The sequence below is a fragment of the Danio rerio genome, chromosome 3, assembly GCF_049306965.1.
Source record: "Danio rerio strain Tuebingen ecotype United States chromosome 3, GRCz12tu, whole genome shotgun sequence".
Classification (NCBI taxonomy): domain Eukaryota; kingdom Metazoa; phylum Chordata; class Actinopteri; order Cypriniformes; family Danionidae; genus Danio; species Danio rerio.
In genome coordinates this window covers 41,776,667-41,800,823 of record NC_133178.1, presented here as the reverse complement: position 1 = coordinate 41,800,823, position 24,157 = coordinate 41,776,667, and positions in this window count along the sequence as shown.

The window sequence follows — 24,157 nt, the reverse complement described above, 5'->3', positions numbered from 1 at the left end:
TGAATTTCAAAATAAAAGCTGTATTCATCACCCTCCGTAAAGACATTTCACAGATGTCATGCTCCTGTGAACACCGCCATCTAATCACACATGTTCAGGCGACAACTATAATGTTTGCAGACAGGTTTTTGAATGTCTAACAGTGTTTCGGATTTGCTTTGGCACATGCTTATCTAACTGTAAATTATTTACAGCCCAGTCCCCTGAAATCCCATATTCCAGATGTAGCCGTGCATCATTTCCATACATGAACTCACTGAATGAGCACAATCTTTCCACTGGGACCGTGCAAATTTGTGTTACTCAGCAAATCAGTCCCGGTAGCTCGAGTAAATGAACAACATGGCATCGGCTGAGAGAGAAAGCGAAAAGACTTGTCGTCTAGCACAAAAGGATCGGGACATCTGTGTGCGAGCGCGTTTGATGGGTCCCTTCAGCAGACCCGTGTCGTGTTTGCTTTAGTCAGGGGTCTGTTTAGGAAAGATTCTCTGCTAAGCTGAACACAGCGCGCCGTGGTTTTCTCAAGTGTACTTAGTGTCCAAGGCATGTCTGACAGAAGGAGGATAAATCTGTCAATTTAATGTGCCCACTGAGCAGGAACATTATGTTTGACTTCACCTGTTCTTATCTGGCCCACAGAGCCATCACGATTTTCAGGCACTAATTTACCTCCTCTCGAAGGTTGCTTGAATGTGGTGATGTTGCTTGAACGAACAAAACTGCAATTGGCAGTTTATCATAACACGCTACTTTAGATAGATATGTAAAAAGTCAATGAAATTTTGATGTTGGCTTTCATTCCATTTTTAAAAAAATGGCGCCTTTCATGTAAAATCAACTTTTGCAAGCTGTTTAGGCAGAAATGTGTGTTGTATAGTGTGTAAACAGCCATATGAGAGTGGTATAAACACATCAAGTTATTTATTTATTTATTATTATTTTCTTTTAATCCTAAAATTAATCCAGGATCTAAATCCAACCAATTTTGCCAACCACACCGTGCAAAGAGGATGACCATGACAATAATGATTGACATGCGCATATTATCCTATTATGTAGTATATTCACAACAAAAATTTGCAAAGAAACTGTCATTAAAAGGATGTATAACCAGACTATCTGTTATTAAGCTGCACCTCAAGAAGAAAATCTTAAACTTTCTGTATTTGTCATACTGTATTTCAAAGCAGGAACTTTGATGTGAAGGCTAAAGAATTTGCTCTCCTCTGTGCTTTGTAATGTAATGGGCAGCACACGCCTTGATACCTCAGGCTGTTAATGTTGCCATCCACTCTGCATTTCTCTCACATGCCTCCCATACTGAATGTAACCCCCAACCATGACTTTTCCTTCACTAAACTTGACTGATTTCTGTGAGAATCTTGGGTCCATGTGGTATCCAATAGATCTTCTGCAGTATTTGTGATGATTGGGACGCAGTTCAACAGATGATTCATCAGAAAAATCTGCCACTATTCCAAATTATCAACTTGAAATCAAGTTATTATTTGTTGCTCTTACAACTGGGATCGACGACAAGACTTTTGTCAGGCAGTGTACATATGTATTTTTAAAGGTAAATATTAATAGCAAAAATTACAAATGTGGATCTCATAGTACTTTAAAGGTGCAAAAGTGTACTCTAAAGGTACTAATTTGTCCCTTTTAAAGTACCAATGTGCATTTGTATGGTATAAAAGTAAAAAAAGTACCACCATTGACAGGTTTTGTACATGTATTTCCGAAAGTGTATGGCATATAGGCCTATTTACTTATATGAAGTAGAATTAATGCAAAAACAGTGCAATATAAACCTGTGTGTGTGTGTATTAATAGTACACAATAAAAATTGTAGTGTAATTGTGTAGCTCATTCATATTTGCAGAAAGGCTTAATAAACAAATCAGAAACTTCCTGGTTAGGTCTTAATGTGGTATTTGTGATCTCTGATTTATCAGTGTCTAAGTTGTTGTCTTTGTTTGCTATGTTGATCTGACATCTGACGATGGGTATTCTTCTGAAGCAGATATGCCCGAACAGTGTGCGGAGAACCAGCTCAATAGCATTTAAAGTCACAGGTGCAAACAGCTTAAACAGGTCCCTCCCGTCCCAAAACTTGTCATTTCTTTAACAGGATATAATAAATTATCTGGCAGGTATTTTGAGCTGAAACATCATAGACACATTTTGGAGACCACAAAGACTTATTTTACATTGTGTATAAAGAGGTATAATCTGAGCCCTTTAAAATGCAATACATCTTTTCAGCAGAACATGATGGTTTTGCTATAAATGTTCTGCCTCCACTATCAGTCTTGTATTATTTCTGTTTACTGGCTTCTCTCCCTGCTGAGAACCCCTGTGGCCTCTGGCTAAAGAATCAAGTTTGGCTTTAGACAACACTTGCAGAAAGGCACAAAAAGCTGTTGTTTTCTGGCTCGAAATGTAGTCTGCGCATTGCTGTTAGGACTTTTCAATCTCTGTCTTTTGCTTTCAGAGTGCAGATAAATATGCCCTTATCTCCTAAAGATGAACAATGCAGATATTAAAAAATACATGCCACATCTAAGAGGTCTTAACAGGTATATCCAACGCTATCTCACGGCAATTCGTAACCTTTTGATTTACTGGCTAATTCTTATGAAAATTGTACAGACACATTCATACAATTTAGTACAATTTGCTTATCCCCCAATGATGATTGGGTTAGGGGATGGGGTTTGATGCCACACCTTCTTAGCATATGACTGAACCAGAACCCAACATCAGGTTGATGTCAATGTCCAACGTCGGACAGATGTTGCATTTTAGTTACGTTCCAACGCAAACTTAAATCAACCAAATATCAATGTCTCATGATCTTACAGCTTGACGTTGTGTGGACATCAGTTGTGGAATTTTGGTTGTCACACCTGATGAATAAATGTCAGTATTTGATGTCAATATGATGTTTGTTTAAGATGTTGGCTCAACTAGATTCCAACACAACATAAAATCAACCAAATATCAACGTAATTGTACATCATTATTTGTTGTCAAAATAATATTGTCCTTAGACACTGGTGACCTAAGTCTAACCTAATATTAATGTCTTATGAGTTTTGTGTGTTTACTGGGAACAAACAAAAATAGGTTTTATTTCAAGAATGAACAAACTGATTATTTACAAGCGCAGAATAGCTACAAACTACATGGTTAAATTATGGTAAAACCATAGTGAATTTTTGGTTTTAACTGTTTGTTTAAAAAAAACATGGTTAATTTTTATAAGGGAAAATGGTGTCAACAGGATTTAAGCTCAGTGTTTTCTCCTTTCTTTTATTTTTTGGAAGTCAAGAATATTTCTACTGCTTCTCCAATGATTTATTGTGTTTATTAACATTTAGTTTTTTTTTTTTTCAATCACATTTGCATTGTGAATAGTTGCTTATGACATCCAGCAATTCCATTAGAAATATGCTTTCTTATTCCAGCATGATTGCTTAAAGGGATAGTTCACCCAAACATGTACGTTTACACTCTATTTACTCACCCTCAAGCGGTTACAGACATTTTTGAGTTTCCTTTTCACAAAAGAAGATATAAAAAAATAATAATAATCAGTTACCATTGGCATCCATAGTAGGAAAAACAAATAATATTTGAATGTCACTGGTTACAGGTGTCCAGAAATGTTCAAAATATCTCCTTCTGTGTTCAACAGGAGAAAAAAAATCAAGTGAAGAGTGGGTGAATGATGACAGCATTTACCGTTTTAGGTGAACAATCCACTGAAGGTTAAAATGACCTGAAATTTGACACTATTAACTTATCATTGTGAGCATGATTCATGTTTTATTGTGAACATATTTCATTGTGAGCATTCAAGTAACTTAATTAATATGATTTTCCCCTACCATCATACTTTGCCTTGCTGATGGAAGAGCAGGTGTTAAAATAAAGGATTATTTTATGCAAAAAAAAAAAAAAAAAAAAAAAAAAAAAAAGAATGTGCAGTTTGAAGCTTCTGTTAAGTTAATTTTTTAAAAGTCATTTGTAGTATATCAATGCTTTGTGATTTAGATTGAGGACTGCCTACACTTATTTAAATTACATTATTAACCATAACCATTGAAGTGCAATGAATTAAACCAATAATATCATTAGACTACCAATGTGCAACTTCCTGTGGAGAATTGTATTTATATTGCTAGTATAGATAACATGAAGAGCAGAGAAATTTACACTACCTGACAAAAGTCTTTTCATTGATCCCAGATGTCAAAGGAATAAATAATAACTTGATTTCTAATTTATCATTTGGAAAAGTGGCAGAAGGTAAATTTTTGCATCCCAATTATCACCAACACTGCGGAAGACCTATTGGAACCCGCATGGACCCAAGATTCTCATAGAAATCAGTCATGTTTGATAAATCATGGTTTGGGGTAACATTCATTATGGGGGCATTAGAAATCTGCAGAGTGGATGGCAACATCAATAGTCATTACAAATCACAGGAGAGGGCAAATTCTTCAGCAGGATAGCGCTCCTTCTCATACTTCAGCCTCCATATCAAAGTTTCTGAAAGCAAAGAAGGTCAAGGTGCTCCAGGATTGGAAAGTCTAGTCACCAGACAAGAACGTTATTGAGCATGTCTGGGGTAAAATGAAGGAGGAGGCTTTGAAGATGAACTCAAAGAGTCTTGATGAACTCTGGGAGTCCTGCAGGAACGCTTTCTACTTATTAATGACTTTATTAATAAGTGATTTAAGTCTTTGCAGAGATTTATGGATGCAGTCCTCCAAGCTCATGGGAGTCATACACAATATAAATCCTTTTTCTACGGCACCATGACCTTATATTCTATACTGTACATTATTTCTGTCAAGTGACAAAACTTTTGTCTAAGCAAAGTCAAACCTTACTGTCTTAATTAAATAATTAAAAATTAAGACATGATCAAATTTTATTTTGGTAAAATAAGCATAGTCTAGAAGCCTTTGCCATTCATATGAGCCACTTCTGATACCAAATGATCAATTAGAAGTCAAATTATTATTTGTTTTTCCTAAAATTTGGATAGGCGATAAGACTTTTGTGAGGTAGTGTATGATTGAATTCCAGAGTTATTATTTTTTTAAACTTTGTTTATTCATACTTGTATTACAGATTTGACATATACGTTTAAGTTTTAAAGTCTAAGATTGGAGTAAGGGTATAATTCATAAAACGAACAGTACATATTTCCAGGAAAAGTAGCATAATTAAAGTTTTGTTTGAGAGATTCCAAGGTTGTTTTAACTTGACACTCATATACCAGTAAGAAAAGCAAGGAAATCTGTTAGTTTGAATAAGAATCAACCCCTGGGACATTAAAGTGCCTGCAGTTGAAGAAACACCCACATATTGTTGTGTGACTAATGCTGCATTTATCTGGTAAACCTCGGCTGCAAATCCCTGATGTTTCTTTCGCTTTTTTTTGTGTATGTGATAAATTATAGGGATGACATAGTGCAGACTTTTATTTCTCATGTGTCGTTCATCACTTTTCTATAAGAGCCCCAAACTCAGAGCCAGTAACAGTTTTGTCATAATCATGGAATTCCATTTCACTCATATATTGAGAAAGCACACAGAAAATTGTGTGTGACCCAAAACAACAACTCCAAATATTGGCATTTTTGCCACTGCGGCTCTAAATATATCAAGGGTTACTTTTGTTATATATATATATATATATATAATAGAAATATATAAAAGTTGTAATTTAGTGTGATGGTTTAGACTACACATTTAAAAAAATCATGTTTGCCTTAAATTTTTAAAGTTAAATTAAATTAACCGTATGAGTCCATTGAACTTATATTATGTTAAACTGACTTAAAACAGCCTCTGTAACTTTTAAAATTAAGTTACAACATGATTGACTTAGTTTAATAAGTTACAATGACCTAAAACATATGTTGTCAGGACTAATTGATAATACATTTTTTTTTACAATGTAGAGGCAACAAAGAGAAAATACTATTAGGTCAGTATAAGAGTATTAGAAATATAGATTGAATTATGACCAACATGAACAATGATAATAATGGTGTGCAACATTTATCCTCTACAAAAAATACCATAATTGTTGTTTAAGCAATGTGCCAGTGAAATAATAATTACCTTGATTTGTACAAGAAATTAATAATTTTATAATATTATTTAAAGATTAATTCGTAAAGACAATATCTGCGTTCCAAAACTACAGCTCATAATAAATGTGCATTATGTAATAAGTATATTTCTAAACATTAAGACTCCAGTTAGTGAGTTACTAACTTTTATACCAGCTTATCAGATTCCTCCAGTCCTCTAATCAGAATCTGCCCCAAGCTTTTGGAATGCTTAACCACTGTAAATACTACAAGCACCTTCCATCATCATTTTTAAGTCTAGGCGAAATACGTTTTTGTTCTCAAAGGCAGAAGAAGGTGTGATTGTTATTCTTAACCTGTTCGTTGTTGTCTGTCTCCTTTCTGTTTACTTGTTGGAAAGCACATTGGTTAACGAAGGTTGTTCAAATATGCTACATGAATAAAATGGTCATTGTCATTATATTATGCGTGTGATAACGTTTTGGCTGTAATCATTTTCTCAAAATCTAATAATAATCTAATTTTTAGCATTTCATCAGAAATAAGTGCCAAACATCATAATGCCATTACAATAATTTAAACTATAGTTAACATAGTTGATGAAAAATGTATTACATTAATTATATTTTAAATAAGGACCTATGCCGGGAAATTAATTAATGATTGTTTTGGAATAAACTAAGTAGTTACAACTATTTCCTCATTTAAACCATTCGGATGTCACATAAGTAGTGGTGTAATAATGTATGTTGTGCTAATAATTAATTTGAGATCAAAATAATTACTGCTGTTAACACCAAAATGATGTCCAAGGACTGCTTTTGGTGTTTTATTCTTTGTTATATTTGTTTATTATGCAGGTTTTCTGATGTTACTCTGGATTGCTGCCAACATATACTCTTCGAAACATCTACAAACTAAAAAATGCAGAAAGAAATGTGTACATGTATGGAATGAAAGATATACATGTGTACTGCATGTTAGCTGGTTATTATGATAACATTCGTTCTATCCATATGAAATCCGTATGTCACATTATGAGGAAACTATGCTTCTAACCAGTGAAGAAGTTACCTCCAACCACACCAGTTTTTGACACTGTTCCTTGGAACAACGATACTGCTGAAATATGTTGGTAACCACTAAACTTGCAATTTTAGTTGGTCAATGATGTTTTTAGACTTTTACACATCCTAAATTTTAAGAATTTTTATTTTTTCAAACATAGATTACTTCCTAGATGGCACCTTGAAGTTAAAATGACATAAAAAAAAAAAAACATTAAAAAAGTGTAAAAAAAAATGCAAATTGGCTGATGCCAAATGATTGATGTTTGATATCAATACAATATCAAATTGACATCCAACATTAGCATCAAAAACATTCATTTTTAAATATGTTATTAACGCCAATGTTAGATTAAAATTAATATTGTTTTGATGCGTTGCAGGGATATGAAATCCAGTATAACATTTTTTCGCCATTTACATCTGTCATTTGAAATCGAAGCTTTCTGATGAATCATACTTTTGAGCTGTTATTCAAAAGGGTGGAATGTGTGCATGTCAAATGGACGTCAAGGTTCAGTTCATTCATACAAAAAATTTGCATCAATGCTTACTCAGCACATTACACTCAACTTCCATATGAATGAAGTGAAAACGCTTGCCCCTGCAGTGCTCACAATGTTTGCTATAGTGACAGCATGATGACGTGAACTGTACTTCACACTCTGTTTCGTTGGCCAAGAGGTATGGGAAGGCAACAGGGTTGGATTAGACAGGTGTATGGGGTATACCATTGACTTGGGTTTGGGCCTTAATCCTCCAAGAATAACACTACCTACTTATTCGCTATCCATCTGCATCATCTGCTTGTTTGTTAGAAAAAAAAAATAAAAAAATAAACTAACCAAGACTACATGTTGTTGCCTTTCTGGTGATCTTAAGTGCTTTCATTTTCATTTGTAAATCTCTGTGTTTGTGTCTGTTTAGGATTCAGTGTGATGACACTATGCCACATTTAACATAATACATATTTTTAAAAATGTATGCCACATTTGCTGTTAAAAGATGCTTTAAGTCACTTAAAAAGCATTTTTTAAATGAATAAATGTACATACATGTTCCTTAAAACTCTTAAAAAGTATGCTCTATATAGTATGAATATGTTCATACGTGTTTATCTTTGTTGTGAATTGAGACATATTCATATTTTGGGGTACATTAGTATGGAAGTATAAGCATTCTGTATGCAGAAAGTCAATAAAATGAATCAGCAGTTTTGAACGAAAGGTTTAATGTACGGTTTAATGAATTTGCCATCAGGAGAGGGTATAGGCAATGGACAGGACGGGAAAGGTTTAGCAAAATACTGTGCATGTATATTAGCCAAAGAGGCACATTTCATTTTATAATTTGGAAAAAAAAAGAGAGTTTTTTTGTTATTGAGCAGACCGTTTATCTCGGTTGTGTAGTTCAGACAGAGAGCAGCCGGAGTAAGAGGAGGCGGAAGAGTACAGCACTGGGAGCCTCTTGGAAAAACTTGCTTGATAGGTCACTATTCATTTTGTATAAGAGGGCTGAGTGAAACTGAGAGCGGGCACAATCTTGTGAAGCCATCCCGAATATGGAGCGTGTTTGGGATGTGTGCGGAGGCAGAGCACATAAAGCCTGTGCCAGCTGAGCAGATTTAATTTACTGTATTTATTCAGTCTGTAGTCTATTCAACTGTTAGGACTATTAATAGCATACGCAGGAAAGAGTTTTTGGGTAAATAAAACCCAAAGTGGTACAGAACATAATACAGATTATCTTAATTTAAAGGGCATAGTTCAAATCAAAATAAGCAAATAAGTCCTTGCAGTTAAGTTAAACATGCTTATACTGTATTTACAGTGGGTAAAATAATGTAAGTATTGAACACGTCACCATTTTTCACGTCAAAACATATTTCTAAATGTACTGTTGACTTGAAACTTTAAGCTATTGGTCAATAACAGCAAAAGTAATCCATAGATACAAAGAAAACAAAACATTAGTTTAGAAATTAGCCTTTAAGTTCTAATGAAATGAAATGACACAAAAGAAAAGAATTGAACACATGAAAAAAGGGAGGTTTAAAAAACATGGAAAGCCCAGACAGCAGCTGAAATCTCTCAGTAGTTAGAAACCAACCCTGCCCCTCGTCAGTGTAAATTAATATTAGCTGCTTTAGTCCCAACACCTATATTACCAATAGAATGAAGGTAAAACTAGGGTGGACATTCCAGCAAGACAATATTCCCAAATACAGCCCAGAGTGTAGGGTGCTACTGAAAGGAACAGTAGGTAGGAAACTGATCAAGCTAGTGCCATAGGGACAGCGAAATTGAAGGACCACAGGAACATGGTGCCAAGGAAGAGCAAAAGTGGAATCAGGGTCTGAGGCTAGAAGCTGTGATATTGGATCTTTCAACTCTGAAATAGCTTTAGACCCTTAAACTTATCTAATAATCTACAAGATTTAGGCAGCTAAGGTATCTACCCTGACCATGGGTGACGCTGGGAGGGGGAAGTTAGGACAATCCTAAGGGCCAACCCATCCCCATCCCAATACCACTCCCCAGCCAACCCCCCCTTCACTTTCAACCGTGACACCTGCCACGTATCCCCCACTTTTCCCTCGCTCTTCCCTTTCGTTATCGACATCAACAACCCTCCCTAAACTATCCTCACCAGAATGTTGTCATAAGGGCCCATAATAGCCAGTGGCACCTCTGATCCTGACTAGCAAAGACAGAGAGGATGGACTTTCGTTCGTGACACCGTCCACCCATCCCCTGCTTCACCCTCGCTCTTCCCTTTCGTCATGGACATCACTCCTTCCCCCCATCTCTTCACTTTTGTCCTTACCAGAATGTTGTCATGGGGCTCGCAATGGTCAGCAGTACCTCTGACCCTGACCAACAGAGAAAGAAAGGATGGACTTTCATTTGCGACACCGTCCACCCATCCCCTGCTCCACCCTTGCTTTTCCCTTTCGATTTCAAAACCAACACCCTTCCTTATCTCTTCACTTTCGTCCTCACCAGAATGTTTTCATAGGGCCCGTAATGGTAACTTATATCTGCTCTCCACCTTCTAATAAAACTTGCCCCTCGGTAAGAGAGTTTTTCTTTCCTTTCTCTAATTCTTTCTTTTCTTTCTTTCTATCTTTCTGAGGGCTCGGGAGACTGATGTGTTAGCATGAGGTGACTTGTCACTACAAATAAAAGAGACAAGTTGGAGCCTGTGCATTGAAGCATCTCTTTCTCTTCCCTCGCTTTTTTACAAATCACGACATGCCATAATCTTCCAGATTTTCTGCTTGTATTCCGAGTGCCAGATTCTAAATGTCGGGACATGGGGGTACAAATCCGCATGCATCAAATAAATCAATGTTTCGGTTTATTCGCGGGAGGGATTTCATGCTACAGTCCAAAAATCCTGTAAATCAAATTCAGGCTGAAAGAAGTGAAGCAAATTAATAGTTGCAACTTCCCTCAAACATTGTCAGGATTGAATTAACACATTTTCCATTAGCCAATTGCTTGGTGTCTTAAAAGCCCAGGCATGTAAACATCCTTGAGGGATTGAAATTCCAGTCATGCTGTGATCATTGCGCCGTATTTTCCATTTACTGATCACACAAAGATGTTTTATTTTTTTTGTCTGCATAAACAAATATGATACCTGTCTTCGAGTGGGGCTGTCAGTGCCATTTCACCCAACTAGGCGTATTTCTCTATGAATTATTCCCTAGATAAGCATTCGGTTATGCAATAATCGGCTCAGTCTTCATTTCAAAAGACTTGAAAAGCCCCACATAACTGATATCAAACGTCTGAAATATTTATTGCACGTTATTTTTGATCCATTGTGGGAATTATTATGCATCGGGGTTGAACCTACCTTGATGTTTTAATAATCACTTGATTAATTTGGGTGTCAGAAAGACAATAATTATGACCACTCATGCGTTTGTCATACGTTTCATGAATAAATCTCTAATAATAAATTGTAAATGGAAAAGCCTGTGGGTTTCAAACAAAATAATACAAATTTTTAAGTTATAACTATCAACATACTATCTTTTTTTGTTGTTGATAACATTAAATAAAAAAATAATTACATTTTTTGTGTAACATTTTAACAAAAATAATTAGTAGTTTTTAGTTTTTACTTGATGATAAACAAAAACAGAAGGGTTTTTTCAGACATCTGTTAATGCGTCTCTCAGATTTTTTTCCAGTTTCTTTTTAATAATAGCTGCATATTTTTCCACCAACCATGTGGACAGAGTCGAAAACAGAGGATTATTTGACATAGGGAGAGAGATTTGTGATATTGACAAAGATTTACCAGCCCACACAAATGGCGGCCTGCTGTTTAACACTCTCAATGGCACTTGTAACGTATCTAAAGACAACATGCATTATTCAGGGCTGTAATCTCTGTGCAGCATTAATCAATGTGCGTTTTGACCGGAGGTGTCAATTCATTGGCGCCTGGTTTGACAGATTGAATGCTCGTCACTATCTGTGGATATTAAGATTCTTTTGCAGTCTTGCTCGGTGACATTTGTATTTCAGATAACAAGACTGACATACGTTCAAACATGGCGAGTCAATTAAAAGCACTAGAAGGAGGATCTACATTGTCGCATGACCCTCAGTTGACGTTCATTGGTTATTTCAGGGAAGAAAACATCCAACATAACCTCCACCCTCAGCACTCAGAATGATTAGCTGTTGCATAACCTTTACCAGTGCCAAAGGGTTAAAGCCCAGTTTTAATGTAATACGCACATTAATGATCCTCAGCGGGTTTCTTGGGCTGCAATCCAGAAGAACAATTTAGGAGAATTATGGGAAGCACATTAAGTTGTCAACATCGATGTTCACTCTGTGAAACGCTGAAGTAACGTGTTATTAAAATGAGCTGAAAATCAGCACTTCACATGAGCGGGTGTGAAGAGAGAAGGCACGAAAATCTGCCATTGCCTTTTCTCTTGGTGTCCAGTAAAATTGAGGAGATTTTTTCACCTTTTTATTTGTTTCCTTCACTGATGACTTTTAAAATGTTATCCAAATCATTAGACAAGCCACAGACAATTGGGTTATACAATTATATGTAGGCTACCTAATCTGAAACACTTAAGAAATGACACTAATAGACCCTTTTCACAATGCCATGTTTAACGGTCATCAACTTTTTAAAGGCTTGAAAGTTTTTGACATGTCTTTAGTAGTCTTGAACACCTTGATTTTCTTGGTGTTTGATTAGGGTTGGAGCAAAACTGTCATTTGTAGTTTGAGACCTATTGTCTAGGCTCTACAGTTTCAGCTGGTTGTTTCCAAATCTTGATTAAAATCAAAAGGAGACAGAGCTTTTTCGTTTGCAGTCCCTCGTCTGTGGAATGGTTTGCCTTTACTGTATAAATCAGGTCATGCTCCCTCCATGGTGCTTTTAAATCTCATTTAAATAATCATCTTCTGTCTCTTGCATTTGATTGTAATTAAGTTTATTTTGTTTACATATGCAAGCATAGATTTTGTTTGTTGGTTGATTTTAAAACCACTTTGACCAACATTTACTCAGAACACACACACACACACACACACACACACAAACACACACACACACACACACGCACACACACACACACACACACACACACACACACACACACACACACACACACACACACACACACACACACACACACACACACACACACACACCCACAAAGCTATTGAGACATTCCATAAGCATAATGACTTTTATATTGTAAAGACCGGTAACACTTTATTTTTTATGGTCCATTGAGTATTAGTCTGCTTAATATGTTGATACTGCTCCTTCAACAGACACTTAAATGACTATAGGAAACTTTGCAAGTACATGTCAACTTACACTAACCCTAATCATAACCTAACAGTCTACTTACAATCTAATAAGTATTAGTTGGCATGTAGAGACAATGTAACTTAAATTCAACAAACGGACCATCAAAATAAAGTAATCCAAATCATCTTTTAATTTACACCAACCCTATATTGAAATCTATCCCAGGGAGCAGTTGGGGGTTTGGTGCCTGAAGGTATCGAGGATATAAAAGAACACTTGTTATTCACTCCCCATATCTAATCCCTACTCACAGCCTTAGAATCACAACTCTGACTTTCTAACCATCAGGCCCTTGACCCTCATACCTGAACCAGACAGAACGCTCCAGAAATGTGATGAAGCATTCCAGAAATCGTATTATTAATTCTTAAAAATGACTAAACGCTCCAGAAACGAAAGGATTGACCCTCATACCCTCAATTGGCAGCACTGACCAGCGAAACTGACCTTTGAACGGCAACACTGACACTCATACATAAACCTAAAGGAAAACTCAAGGAATGGCAGCATTGGCCCTCTTACTTATCTCAGATGAGATGCTCTAGAAATTGCAGTATAGACCCTCTGGGCTGATCACAATAAAAGTGGATCTCAAATTAACATTCACAGCATCATTCTGTTGCATCTTGGTACATGTAATGATCCAATTCCTGTAATTGGGGTAATGAGCAATGCAAAAACGCATTGAGACATGAGAGCACATTGCAAATATCAGTGCCAAAAGAACAAAACCCAATATGTGCATGCTTTGAAAAAAATAAATGTAGCGTTTGATTATCTTTTTCCAGCTTATTTTATTTTTTAGAAACAAAACATACCACATTCAGATCTTGCACTTCAAAATTTCATAAAACCAGCATACAGGATATTAAAAACCACTGCTGTAGACTGACTGATATTTTATTAAGACACAATAAGACAACAATGGGGGCGTCATGGTGGCTTAGTGGTTAGCCTCACAGCAAGAAGGTCACTGGTTCGAGTTCCGGCAGGGTCAGTTGGTATTTCTGTATGGAGTTTGCATGTTCTCCCTGTGTTGGCGTGGGTTTGCAAAGACTGAATTGAATAAACTAAATTAGCCATAGTATGAGTATGTGTATATGAGTGTGTATGGGTGTTTCCCAATACTGGTTTACGGCTGGAGGGCCATCTAATGCATAAAACTTATGCTGGAATATTTGGGAGTTCATTCTGCTGTGGCAACCTCTGAATGAACAATAAGGAAACCTTGCAATCATTCTCAAAAAGGACAGTTTTAGAGAGATCTAGATTCTTAAATTAACTATATATCAGAAATGGAAACAAAAGAGGTAATGCTGTAGTGTGTTTTCTAAAAAAAATGAAGTATTTTAAGTTTTTAATTTTATTTTGAAAGGATGTAGTCAGGTGGCATGGTGGCTTGGTGGTTACAGTCTACTCACAGCAAGAAGATCACTGGTTCTGGCACTTATTTGTGCTCCTGTAGCTGGGTGGCAACCATCTGGTTCACCTACTGTATGACTAGAAAGATACTGATTGTGTGTGTGTATGTATGTGTGTGCTTGTTTGAATAATGCAGAGTTCAGGATTTTCAAAGTAGTTGTATCACAGATGTTTTTACACTGCATGACTATCTGGGGCAACGTTCGGTCCGTGCTGTGTTCACACTGCAAGATGGATTGGCGACAGGAGGCTTCACACTGCATGACTTTGCAAAACAAACTACATCTCAAAAGCAAACACACGCGAGAAATGACTTAAAGATTTGCAGTGGTCATGTTGTTTATCTTTTGTAATTAGCTACATGCTAATAAAGAAGCCTGTAGTGGGGTAGAAAATGTACTTATTTTACTCACCTGGCCTTTGAAGGGAATTAGCAAATTCTCATCAATGTTTTTCTTTTCGATCCGGTTGTGGTATTGTTCAGATAATACGTCAAACAGACACGGTGCTCGCCAATACTCACCTTCATTTTACTTTGTATCAGATAGAATTGGAAACCAGTGGTATCACACATTACTAACATGCGTCATTTGGTGCCCTAGGCAAGATTTCAGGCGGTGCCCCATCACATCACAAGTAAATTTCACTGCTACTGTATATATACTCATAAGAAACTAAACAGCTTTGTCTTAAAACAATTGCACATTCAAAAAACTTAGAAATAAGAATGTGCAATGGAGGAGAAAACTCAACTGAGTAACCTCAGCTTCACATATAAAGACAGAAGAATAGTATGTGACACCAGTCTAATAATAAACGTGCAAATAAAAATGGAATAATATAAATGAAAACATGCATGTCTATATTATAATAGCAATAATAATATTATTAGGCTATATTATTATTGCTATTATTATTTGCACTATGCAGTTAAATTGATGTGGGATTATTGAAAAAAATAATCCCACATCAATTTAACTGCATAGTGCAAATAATAATAGCAATAATAATATAGCCTAATAATATTATTATTGCTATTATAATATAGACATGCATGTGAAGTCATAACACCAACCAGTTTTAAGAAAAGGGGAAGTATACTTCAAAATAAGACTAGGAGGTTGGAAAGCTTGTCCAAACATCAACTTGCGTAGTTTGTTGCCATATTTATTGCACCTCATGCCTTGATGAATTCACATTTTTGTTTGGTTTTTCATTCTTTTTAATATACTTTATTACTTTTTGTGAAAAGTATAAGCAAGTGTGCTGTCTGTTATTTAATATGTTGTATCAGCTGAAAACAAGTCTGGCACTGGAGTTACTTTTCAGTTGTTCGCCGTTCATGCTCAACATTTCTTTTTATCAAAATGCAGGGCTGAAAAGTTGAAAACTCACGTTGAAAGGAGGAATGTGGTGGATGTTTTCTTTAATAGACCCCCTCCTCCCGCCTGCTCTCCTCATGATTATTATTTTCTCCCACGCACCTGCTTGTAACGCAGCGTCTATGCAAATGCACTTCACATTCTTTTCAACAAATCAGTGTCGGATTGAGGCATCTCTGCTTTTGAAGTGACTGTGGAAGAGGCATGGCTCCCTTGCTGATCCAGCCGCTGGTAGTGAGGGATGCCATGGAAAATTGTCCTTGTAGGACAATCTGATCTAAACTCGAAGTGTCACAAAGTGCTGCTTTTTGGTCTGGCTGAGAGGATTAGATGAGCCGGCTCTACTCATGAGGGAGAACCCCAGGTAGAATGGCTACTTAAAAAACATGAAAGTACCCTCAGAGGAACTGGACGTGTCAGAGCTGGACATCTTCAGTGAAGTGCCGACCAAACAAGCTAATCCTCCAAGCCCATGGTTTTTCGTGAAAACCATTCGCCGCTATTCTATATGCATTCGGTAAGGTTTAGCGACATCAAAATCATCGGCAAGGACTTAAATGGAACATTGGAAGTCAAAAATGAAAACTCTTTTATCTTTTATTCAACATCCACAATCCCATTTTAAACCTGTGTGATGTTCTTTCTTCTTGGGAACATAAAAGATTACATTCTTTTTGTCCCATAAATGAACAAGAGTTGAATATAACATTGTGGGGACCAGTGGCAAGGCTAGTCCACTCAGAAAAAGAAAAAGCTTGTACACACCAGGAGAATTGTCACTTAAATTTCATCATTAGCGTTTTTCCAAGATGTTTTTCAGAATTTTTATACAATTGTTTGAGTGAGTGGCAACCTAAACACTAAAACAGGACAGATCGGCCAACAAGGCCAGGACACACCAACTAGTGGTTTGGTGTGATCCACATGTCACCTCTTGTAGGGTTAACGATGGAGCTTATTTTCAAAGATTCAGCTTGCAGACAGTCGGCTGAAGACAGCGCTCTGACTGGTTATTCAGCAACAAATCAGAGTTTTTCTGTGTGACGTTGTTAAGTAATGTAGCAAGTAAACAATTCAAGACATCAAGGAATAAAATGATTTACGCTTGATAATTTCAGTACATTTCTGAAATATTTGCAAATGATTTGCATTATTAGGTTATCAAATTTTATTTGATCCAAGACCTGTGATGCCAGCATTTGAGGATCTCAAGGACAACACGGATGAAGAGATGATGCCAGCCATAGAGGACTTCTGGTATCCATAATCCTGGACCGTGGTGGTCATGGAGGAGTGGAGAGCATGAGACTGATTCCTGAAAGACCCAGTGTCAGATGTGTCTCTGTAATGATCCTGTGGGCAGCCTGAACACCCACTGGTAACCTACTCACACCTGTAGTTTCTCCACTATGGACGTCCAACGTCCTCTAGCCTCTGGCGCCTAGACTGCAGCTTTGCACAGGAAGTTTGGCCAGAGGAAAAATGGTCGTGCTCAACTGAGCCTGGTTTCTCTCAAGTTGTTTTTTGTTTCCCTTCACTTTCATCAATTGGTGAAGTTTGTTCCTCACTACTGTCGCCACTGGCTTGCTTGGTTTGGTACTTGTGGAGCTGCGCATTGATGGATTTGCTCTTCAGTGTTTGGACTTTCAGCAGTGAAAATGGACCCACACTGAACTAAACTAAACTGAACATCAACTCTAAAAACTGAACTGACACAATTTTAATTTACTAGAACTTCTATGCAAAGCTGCTTTGACACAATCTTCATTGTCATAGCTCTATATTAATAAAGATGAATTGAATATTTACACTAGCGAATCTCTCCGTTGTGAGTGACAGTAACTGTGATAATGATACAAAATGCTGCTTTGTTTATGATTTGTCTGTGGGTGTCAAAAATTCAGTTTTCCGTTACAGAACTAGAAAACAGACTACTGCGCCCCACAGGGCAAAAAGACAAGTCCTATTGTTAAGGCTCAGCTCTCGTTTCAGTCAGATTTCGTTTGTTTGGTGTGTGACATTTGGTCCAGACATGGTTCAATGTGAGGTGACAACACAGTTGATTTTTTTTATGGTGCTAGTTGCTTGGTCCACCATTCTTTTAGAAAATTATAATTTTTTGATGTAGTAGCTGGGCTGCATGGTGCCTTAGTGGTTAACACTGTTGCCTCACAGCAAGAAAAATGCTGGTTCAAGACCCGGCTGGGTCAGTAGGCATTTCTGTGTGGAGTTTGCATGTTCTCCTCGTGTTGGTAAGGGTTTCCTCCTGGTGCTCCGGTTTCCCCCACAGTCCAAAGACATGCACTATAGGTGAATTGGATAAACTAAATTGGCCATAGTGTATGAGTGTGAGTGAGAAAGTGTATGGGTGTTTCCCAGTACTGGGTTGCAGCTGAAGGGGCAAGTTGGCGGTTCATTCCACTGTGGGGATTCCTGATGAATAAAGGGACTAAGCTGAAGGAAAATTAATGAATGACATAGTGGCTAATTCATATAAATTTGTACGATTTCATTTGTATATTTTAGTATGATATGTTTATCCCCAATGGTTACATTAGGGGTGGAGGTTGGGGGCATGCCTTCCTTTAAAATGTATTGTTTTCCTATAAATAAAATTACATGAAATTATACAAATTTGCCACTCTTTCAGACAATACATAAACTAGTTATGTTTTTTTCATAGATCAGACTAGTAGACTTTATTTCTGCTTTGACCTGCCTAAATTACGATATTAACTTATTAGAAGAAGTAGTGTACACTGCCTGACAAAAATCTTGTCGCCGATCCCAGTTGTAAGAGTAACAAATAATAAAAGTGGCAGAAGGTTGATTTTTCCAATGAATCATCTGTTGAACTGCATCCCAATCATCACAAATACTGCAGAAGACCAACTGGAACCTGCATAAACACAAGATTCTCGCAGAAATTAGTCAAGTTTAGTGAAGGAAAAATCATGATTCGGGGTAACATTCAGTATGGGGCGTGGGAGAGATCTGCAGAGTGGATGGCGACATTAACAGCCTGAGGTATCGAGACAGTTGTACTGCCCATTACATTACTAACCACAGGAGAGGACAAATTCTTCAGCAGGTTGGCGCTCCTTCTCATACTTCAGCCTCAACATCAACATTCCTGAAAGCAGAGAAGGTCCATGTGCTCCAGGATTGGCTAGCCCTGTCACCAGACATGAACATTATTGAGTATGTCAAGGGTTAGATAAAGGAGGAGGCATGGAAGATGAATCTTGAATCTTGATGAACTCTGGGAGTCCTGCAAGAAGGCTTTCTTTGCCATTCCAGATGACTTTATTAATAAATTATTTGAGTCACTGCAGAAATGTATGGATGCAGTCATCCAAGCTCATAGGAGTCATACACAATATTAATTCTTTTTCCACTCCATGACTTTATATTCTATGCTGTTCATTATTTCTGTCAAGTGGCAAGACTTTTGTCTAAGCAAAGTCAGACATTACTGTCAATTTTTTAATAGTTAAAAATCAAGTCATGATCATTTTATTTTGAAATAAAATTAAAATAAGCATAATCTAGAGGGCTTTGCCTTTCATATAAGTCACTTCTGACACCAAATGATCAACTAGAAGTCCAGTTATTATTTTTTGTTCCTAAAACTTGGATAGGCAACAAATCTTTTGTCAGGTAGTGTAGACTTTATAATGGACTTATAAAAGAAAATATTGGGAGAACAATCCCTGTTTGCTTGTACCAGGAAAAAAACAAAAAACGGTGCATTTTGCATACCAGGCCAGCTGACAGTGTCACTTTCTAAAGGAACACTATGTTCCGGCTCTACAATGTGACACAACTTCGAGGTTTCAGGATCCCAAAATGCTGTTGTCACATAAATGATGCATTAAAACAACTATAAATAAGTTTCTTAGTTTCAAAGCACTTACCTTGAAATGCAAATCCAGTTTTATCCAAATACAGACCATTTAATCATTGTAACAGATACTTGGATAAGGGCCCACTTCACACCACATCTCACACTACCTCCTGAAAAAAAACAAAAAAAAAACAACTTTAAAGACACGGTTATAATTTATATGCATTCTTTAAAATGCTTTTGTCTGGCAAATTCAAGAAACCGGATCTTACTATAACAGACATCAACTTATATGTTCTGTAAATTCCATAATCATTGCTTGCAGTCAGATCCTAATCACAGGCCTGTAAGCAAATAATTACAGAGCTTGGCAATGATGACATTTTGTTTTCTCTGTGCAACACTGGAGCAGAATCTAATTGTACACAGCATCATTCCACCGTTTCACATGCCCTTCTCATCTGCCAATAGAGAGAAATTATCATCAGTCTTTTGAAAATGCCCCTCCGAAAATGTGAGATTAATACAATCACTATTTTATCTGTGCCTAACCTTTTAATTACAGCACTCATTGTAAAAATAGCACAGTTATAATAAGTTTAAAGATAAAGATGATGAACATTGTTAAAAATATAAATACTTACACAATAATCATACCAGTTGGGTAATGATAAGATCCCATGCTATACAGTGATATACGTACAGTATATGTACAGTTTAACATTTTTGAACCATTGCAGTTTATACATTTTTGGATCATTAATTGACATTATGTCAGTTATATGAAATGTATATTTTATTATAAATACAAAAGGAACTTTTATGCACTGATCACAAATTGTTGACAGTTTAAGAATAGCTTGAACAGTAAATAATTAGATCTTTTCAGACTCTCTATGTTGTTTATAAAAGCCACCTAATTTGACACATTTTCATTTTATTCATTTTATTTCTTTATTTTTATTTTTTGTGAAGGACTCTGGAAGTTTTTGCTGGAAAAATCAAAAGGATGTAATGTTTACAAAAGCTTACCAGAGTGTTTATTCCATTCTGTGACACATGGAATCGGTTCTATGCACAGCTAGAGTTTTATAGCCAATGATAAACTTCTGGTGAAAGCTTAATGTGAGTATTTTCAATTTCACACGGTTGTTTTTACACCATTGCTATTGTAAATTAATTACAATACATTCAGTTAAATAGACTTTAGCATTCATTTAGTTGTTCAAGTGTAAAACGAGATGAAATATGGTTGTAACCACTAGCGCCGTCAGTAGCAACAGGCTAGTGTAGAAATTTCATTGAAAATACTGGGGTAAAATAATGTGTCATGCTTTACAGACATGGAGAGGGGAAATGGAATTGAATGCAGTGCTTCTTGTCTGATCAGAGACCCACTTCATATCATATCTAACAGGCAGTGAAGATTGCTGATTTTTCAAGAAATCAGATCTTAAACGTGACAATTTTCTAAAGGAAAGACAGTTCACCAGAAGCCCTTGGTGCTCCTTGGCTGAAAATTAATAATCTGTGTGCATATAGCCCATTAATATTTAAACAATGTTAAAGAAAATGCCAAGAGCTATTCTGTAATGTGTCAAAAAAAGTAATAAGAAAACTAAAAATATAAATAATATTTACAAGTAAATAAAATGTACACATCAATCTAAACATTATTAAAAAGCTGTTTTTGTAATCAGTATGTCACTGCAAAAACTCTGAGAACATGATGACATCCAGTCGTTACCTACTGGCTGCACTTCACCTAATTGCCTCTGGTGTCGCTATTAACAAGAGTTTATTTCATCAAGCGGCAACCTCCCACTCTCTCTTTTAAAGCAAATATTTATATTGACCCCACTGTTAAAATGGAAAACCTTACATCAGGAAAAAAAGGTTTACAGCCTGGTTCAAAGAACAATTTTAGTTCACATAGGTAATATTACCCTTCATGATAATTGTTGGCTGTTCTAAAGTCATCGATTTTGTTTATATTAAGTTATATTAAGTCTGCATAATTAAGGGTGTGGCCACTTGAGTGACAGCAAGGTCTCGCAGCTGATTCCGGCTGATTAGCCGCTGAACTCGGCATGTGCATTCTATTTTTGGTGTTGTTTTATGCGGCTTAACACAGTCACTTGCTTTTTGAAATTATCTCTTACTATTATCAGATGATATGGCATGTTGTGTGCACTTAACTGTGCTCACAAACCATTCTTGTGGCCTTCATTTCCCAGGTGAGTGAAATTATTCACTTATACAATCTCTATAAATGTATTTGTTTTATTTAAGATAATTTATCATTTATTTTTTTCTTTCGAACTCTAATTCACTTCAGAATATGTCAGATTGATTAGCTGTAGGCTCTAGAACAGTCATCTGAAACGTTGTCATACAGTGTTATGCCTGGATTTCATAAATAGCCCTGTATTTACTAACACAGACCATATAAAGTGTTTGGAAGTAACTTGCAGTTGTCCTCCTTTAGAAAAAACATCATAAGAACGATGCTTAGTGGCTCAATGTGTTACAACAGAGTTTTTAAAAAGCTAAACACTTAATTGATATAGTATACAACCAAGCACATGTGGTCAGAGTACGAAATGCTAGCAGGACTCTGTAGCTCTGCTCACACTCTTGCTCTTTGCCATTCTTTGGTGCCATTCCCCGGTCAGTGCGTTGATGCGTGAACAAAATGGCGATGACTGGCCACGCTTACTTGTAGCTTCTTTTATGTTCCTTAAAAATCTTTGGGTGGCGTCACGGATAGTGCATCCATATCTTGTACAGTCTGGTTTGCACCCACACATAGAAAACAGATCAAAACAAGCATATTTGGCGTGATGTCTAGGGAGGGGGCTCTGAGACCAGAAAGACATTTGAGCTTGGGGCGTTCTATCCGTCAAGAGAGACAGGGAGGAAAACAAGCTCGACATCTAGCCTGATCCAAGAAAGCTCCCCCTCCCCATGCTTGGTATGGATCTGGTTAAAGGTGTGGAGTTGGGGTGGAGGAGGGATGCAAAGTTGATAATATGACTGAGGTAGAATGACAGTGGTTAATTATGGGAATTCTCTATGATTCTGTTAGGATGATTAGTGTGGTTGCTGAATTTGTTGCGTTTACCATCTATGTGCTACTCCTGAATTTAATTTTAAAAACTTTACATAGTATGTTGATGTCCTTGTTAAGTTTAAAAGAAAATACTGAAAGCATTTGTAAAAATGCCCAGCAGATGCTTATAGGTAACCATGAGCAATTATTAAAGTTTAGTAATTGACCATATTATGGCATATTTTATGTGATGATGTATTTTTAATGTCTGTTTATGTGGTGGTGAAGCCATGCAGCTCGAGGAAAGTTTCTGAATTCAAAATGCAGTTTCTTTTGAATTCAGTCCTTAAAACTTAATTTTTTGCTACCATATTTTGTACCAAAAATGTTTTTTATTTACTCTCTAAAGCGTTGTCTCCTCACAGCAAGGAGGTTGCTTGTTCGAGTCCCAGCTGGGTCAGTTGGCATTTCTGTGTGTAGTTTGCATGTTCTCTCCATGTTGGCGTGGGTGTCCCTCGGGTGCCCCGGTTCCCCCCACAGTCCTTAGACATGTGCTACAGGTGAATTGAATAAACTAAATTGGCCATAGTGTATGTATGTGCATGTGATAATGTATGGGTGTTTCCCAGTACTGCAGCTGGAAGGGCATCAGCTGTGTAAAACATATGCTAAATAATTTGGCGGTTTATTTCGCTGTGGTGACTCCTGAGGAATAAAGGGACTAAGCCGAAGAAAAATGAATGAATGAAAATAGTAATAAGAAATTATCCATATTTCTTTTTACAATATTATATTTACCCATTTACCTGTTTCAATAAATATTTGAAAACAAGAAAAAATATTGCAGTAATTTATAGTAAACTATATTATAGTAAAATGTATTATACTATTTATACTGTAGTATAGTATTTACAATGATTTGTTAATAAATTCAACAACAAATTTGAAATTAACCACAGTGAACTGATAAACTGTAATAAATACTTAAGTAAACTTTACTTTATGCAACAGTAAAATGTGGTGCATTGTAATATAATATTCTGTAGCAGCAGAAAACTATAGTATTTAGTAATTTGTTTATATTTCTCATCCTCACAGCAACTATGGTTTAAATATGCTTACTATAAATACTATAGTATTTTTTAAATGTTGGTATTGATTATTTAAAGATTTCAACTGGCCTGATTGTACTTCAGATGAAATTTAAGTCCCAAATCTTTGGCTCCAAGTTTCAAATAAAAACAAACATTACAACCAGCAGAAATGGTACACTGCAAAAAATGCTTTTCTTACTTAGATTTTTCTGTCTTGTTTCTAGTCCAAATATCTAAAAACTCTTAAATCAAGAAGAATTTTCTAGACAAGCAAAACATACTGTCTTGTTTTAAGATATAATATGCCAA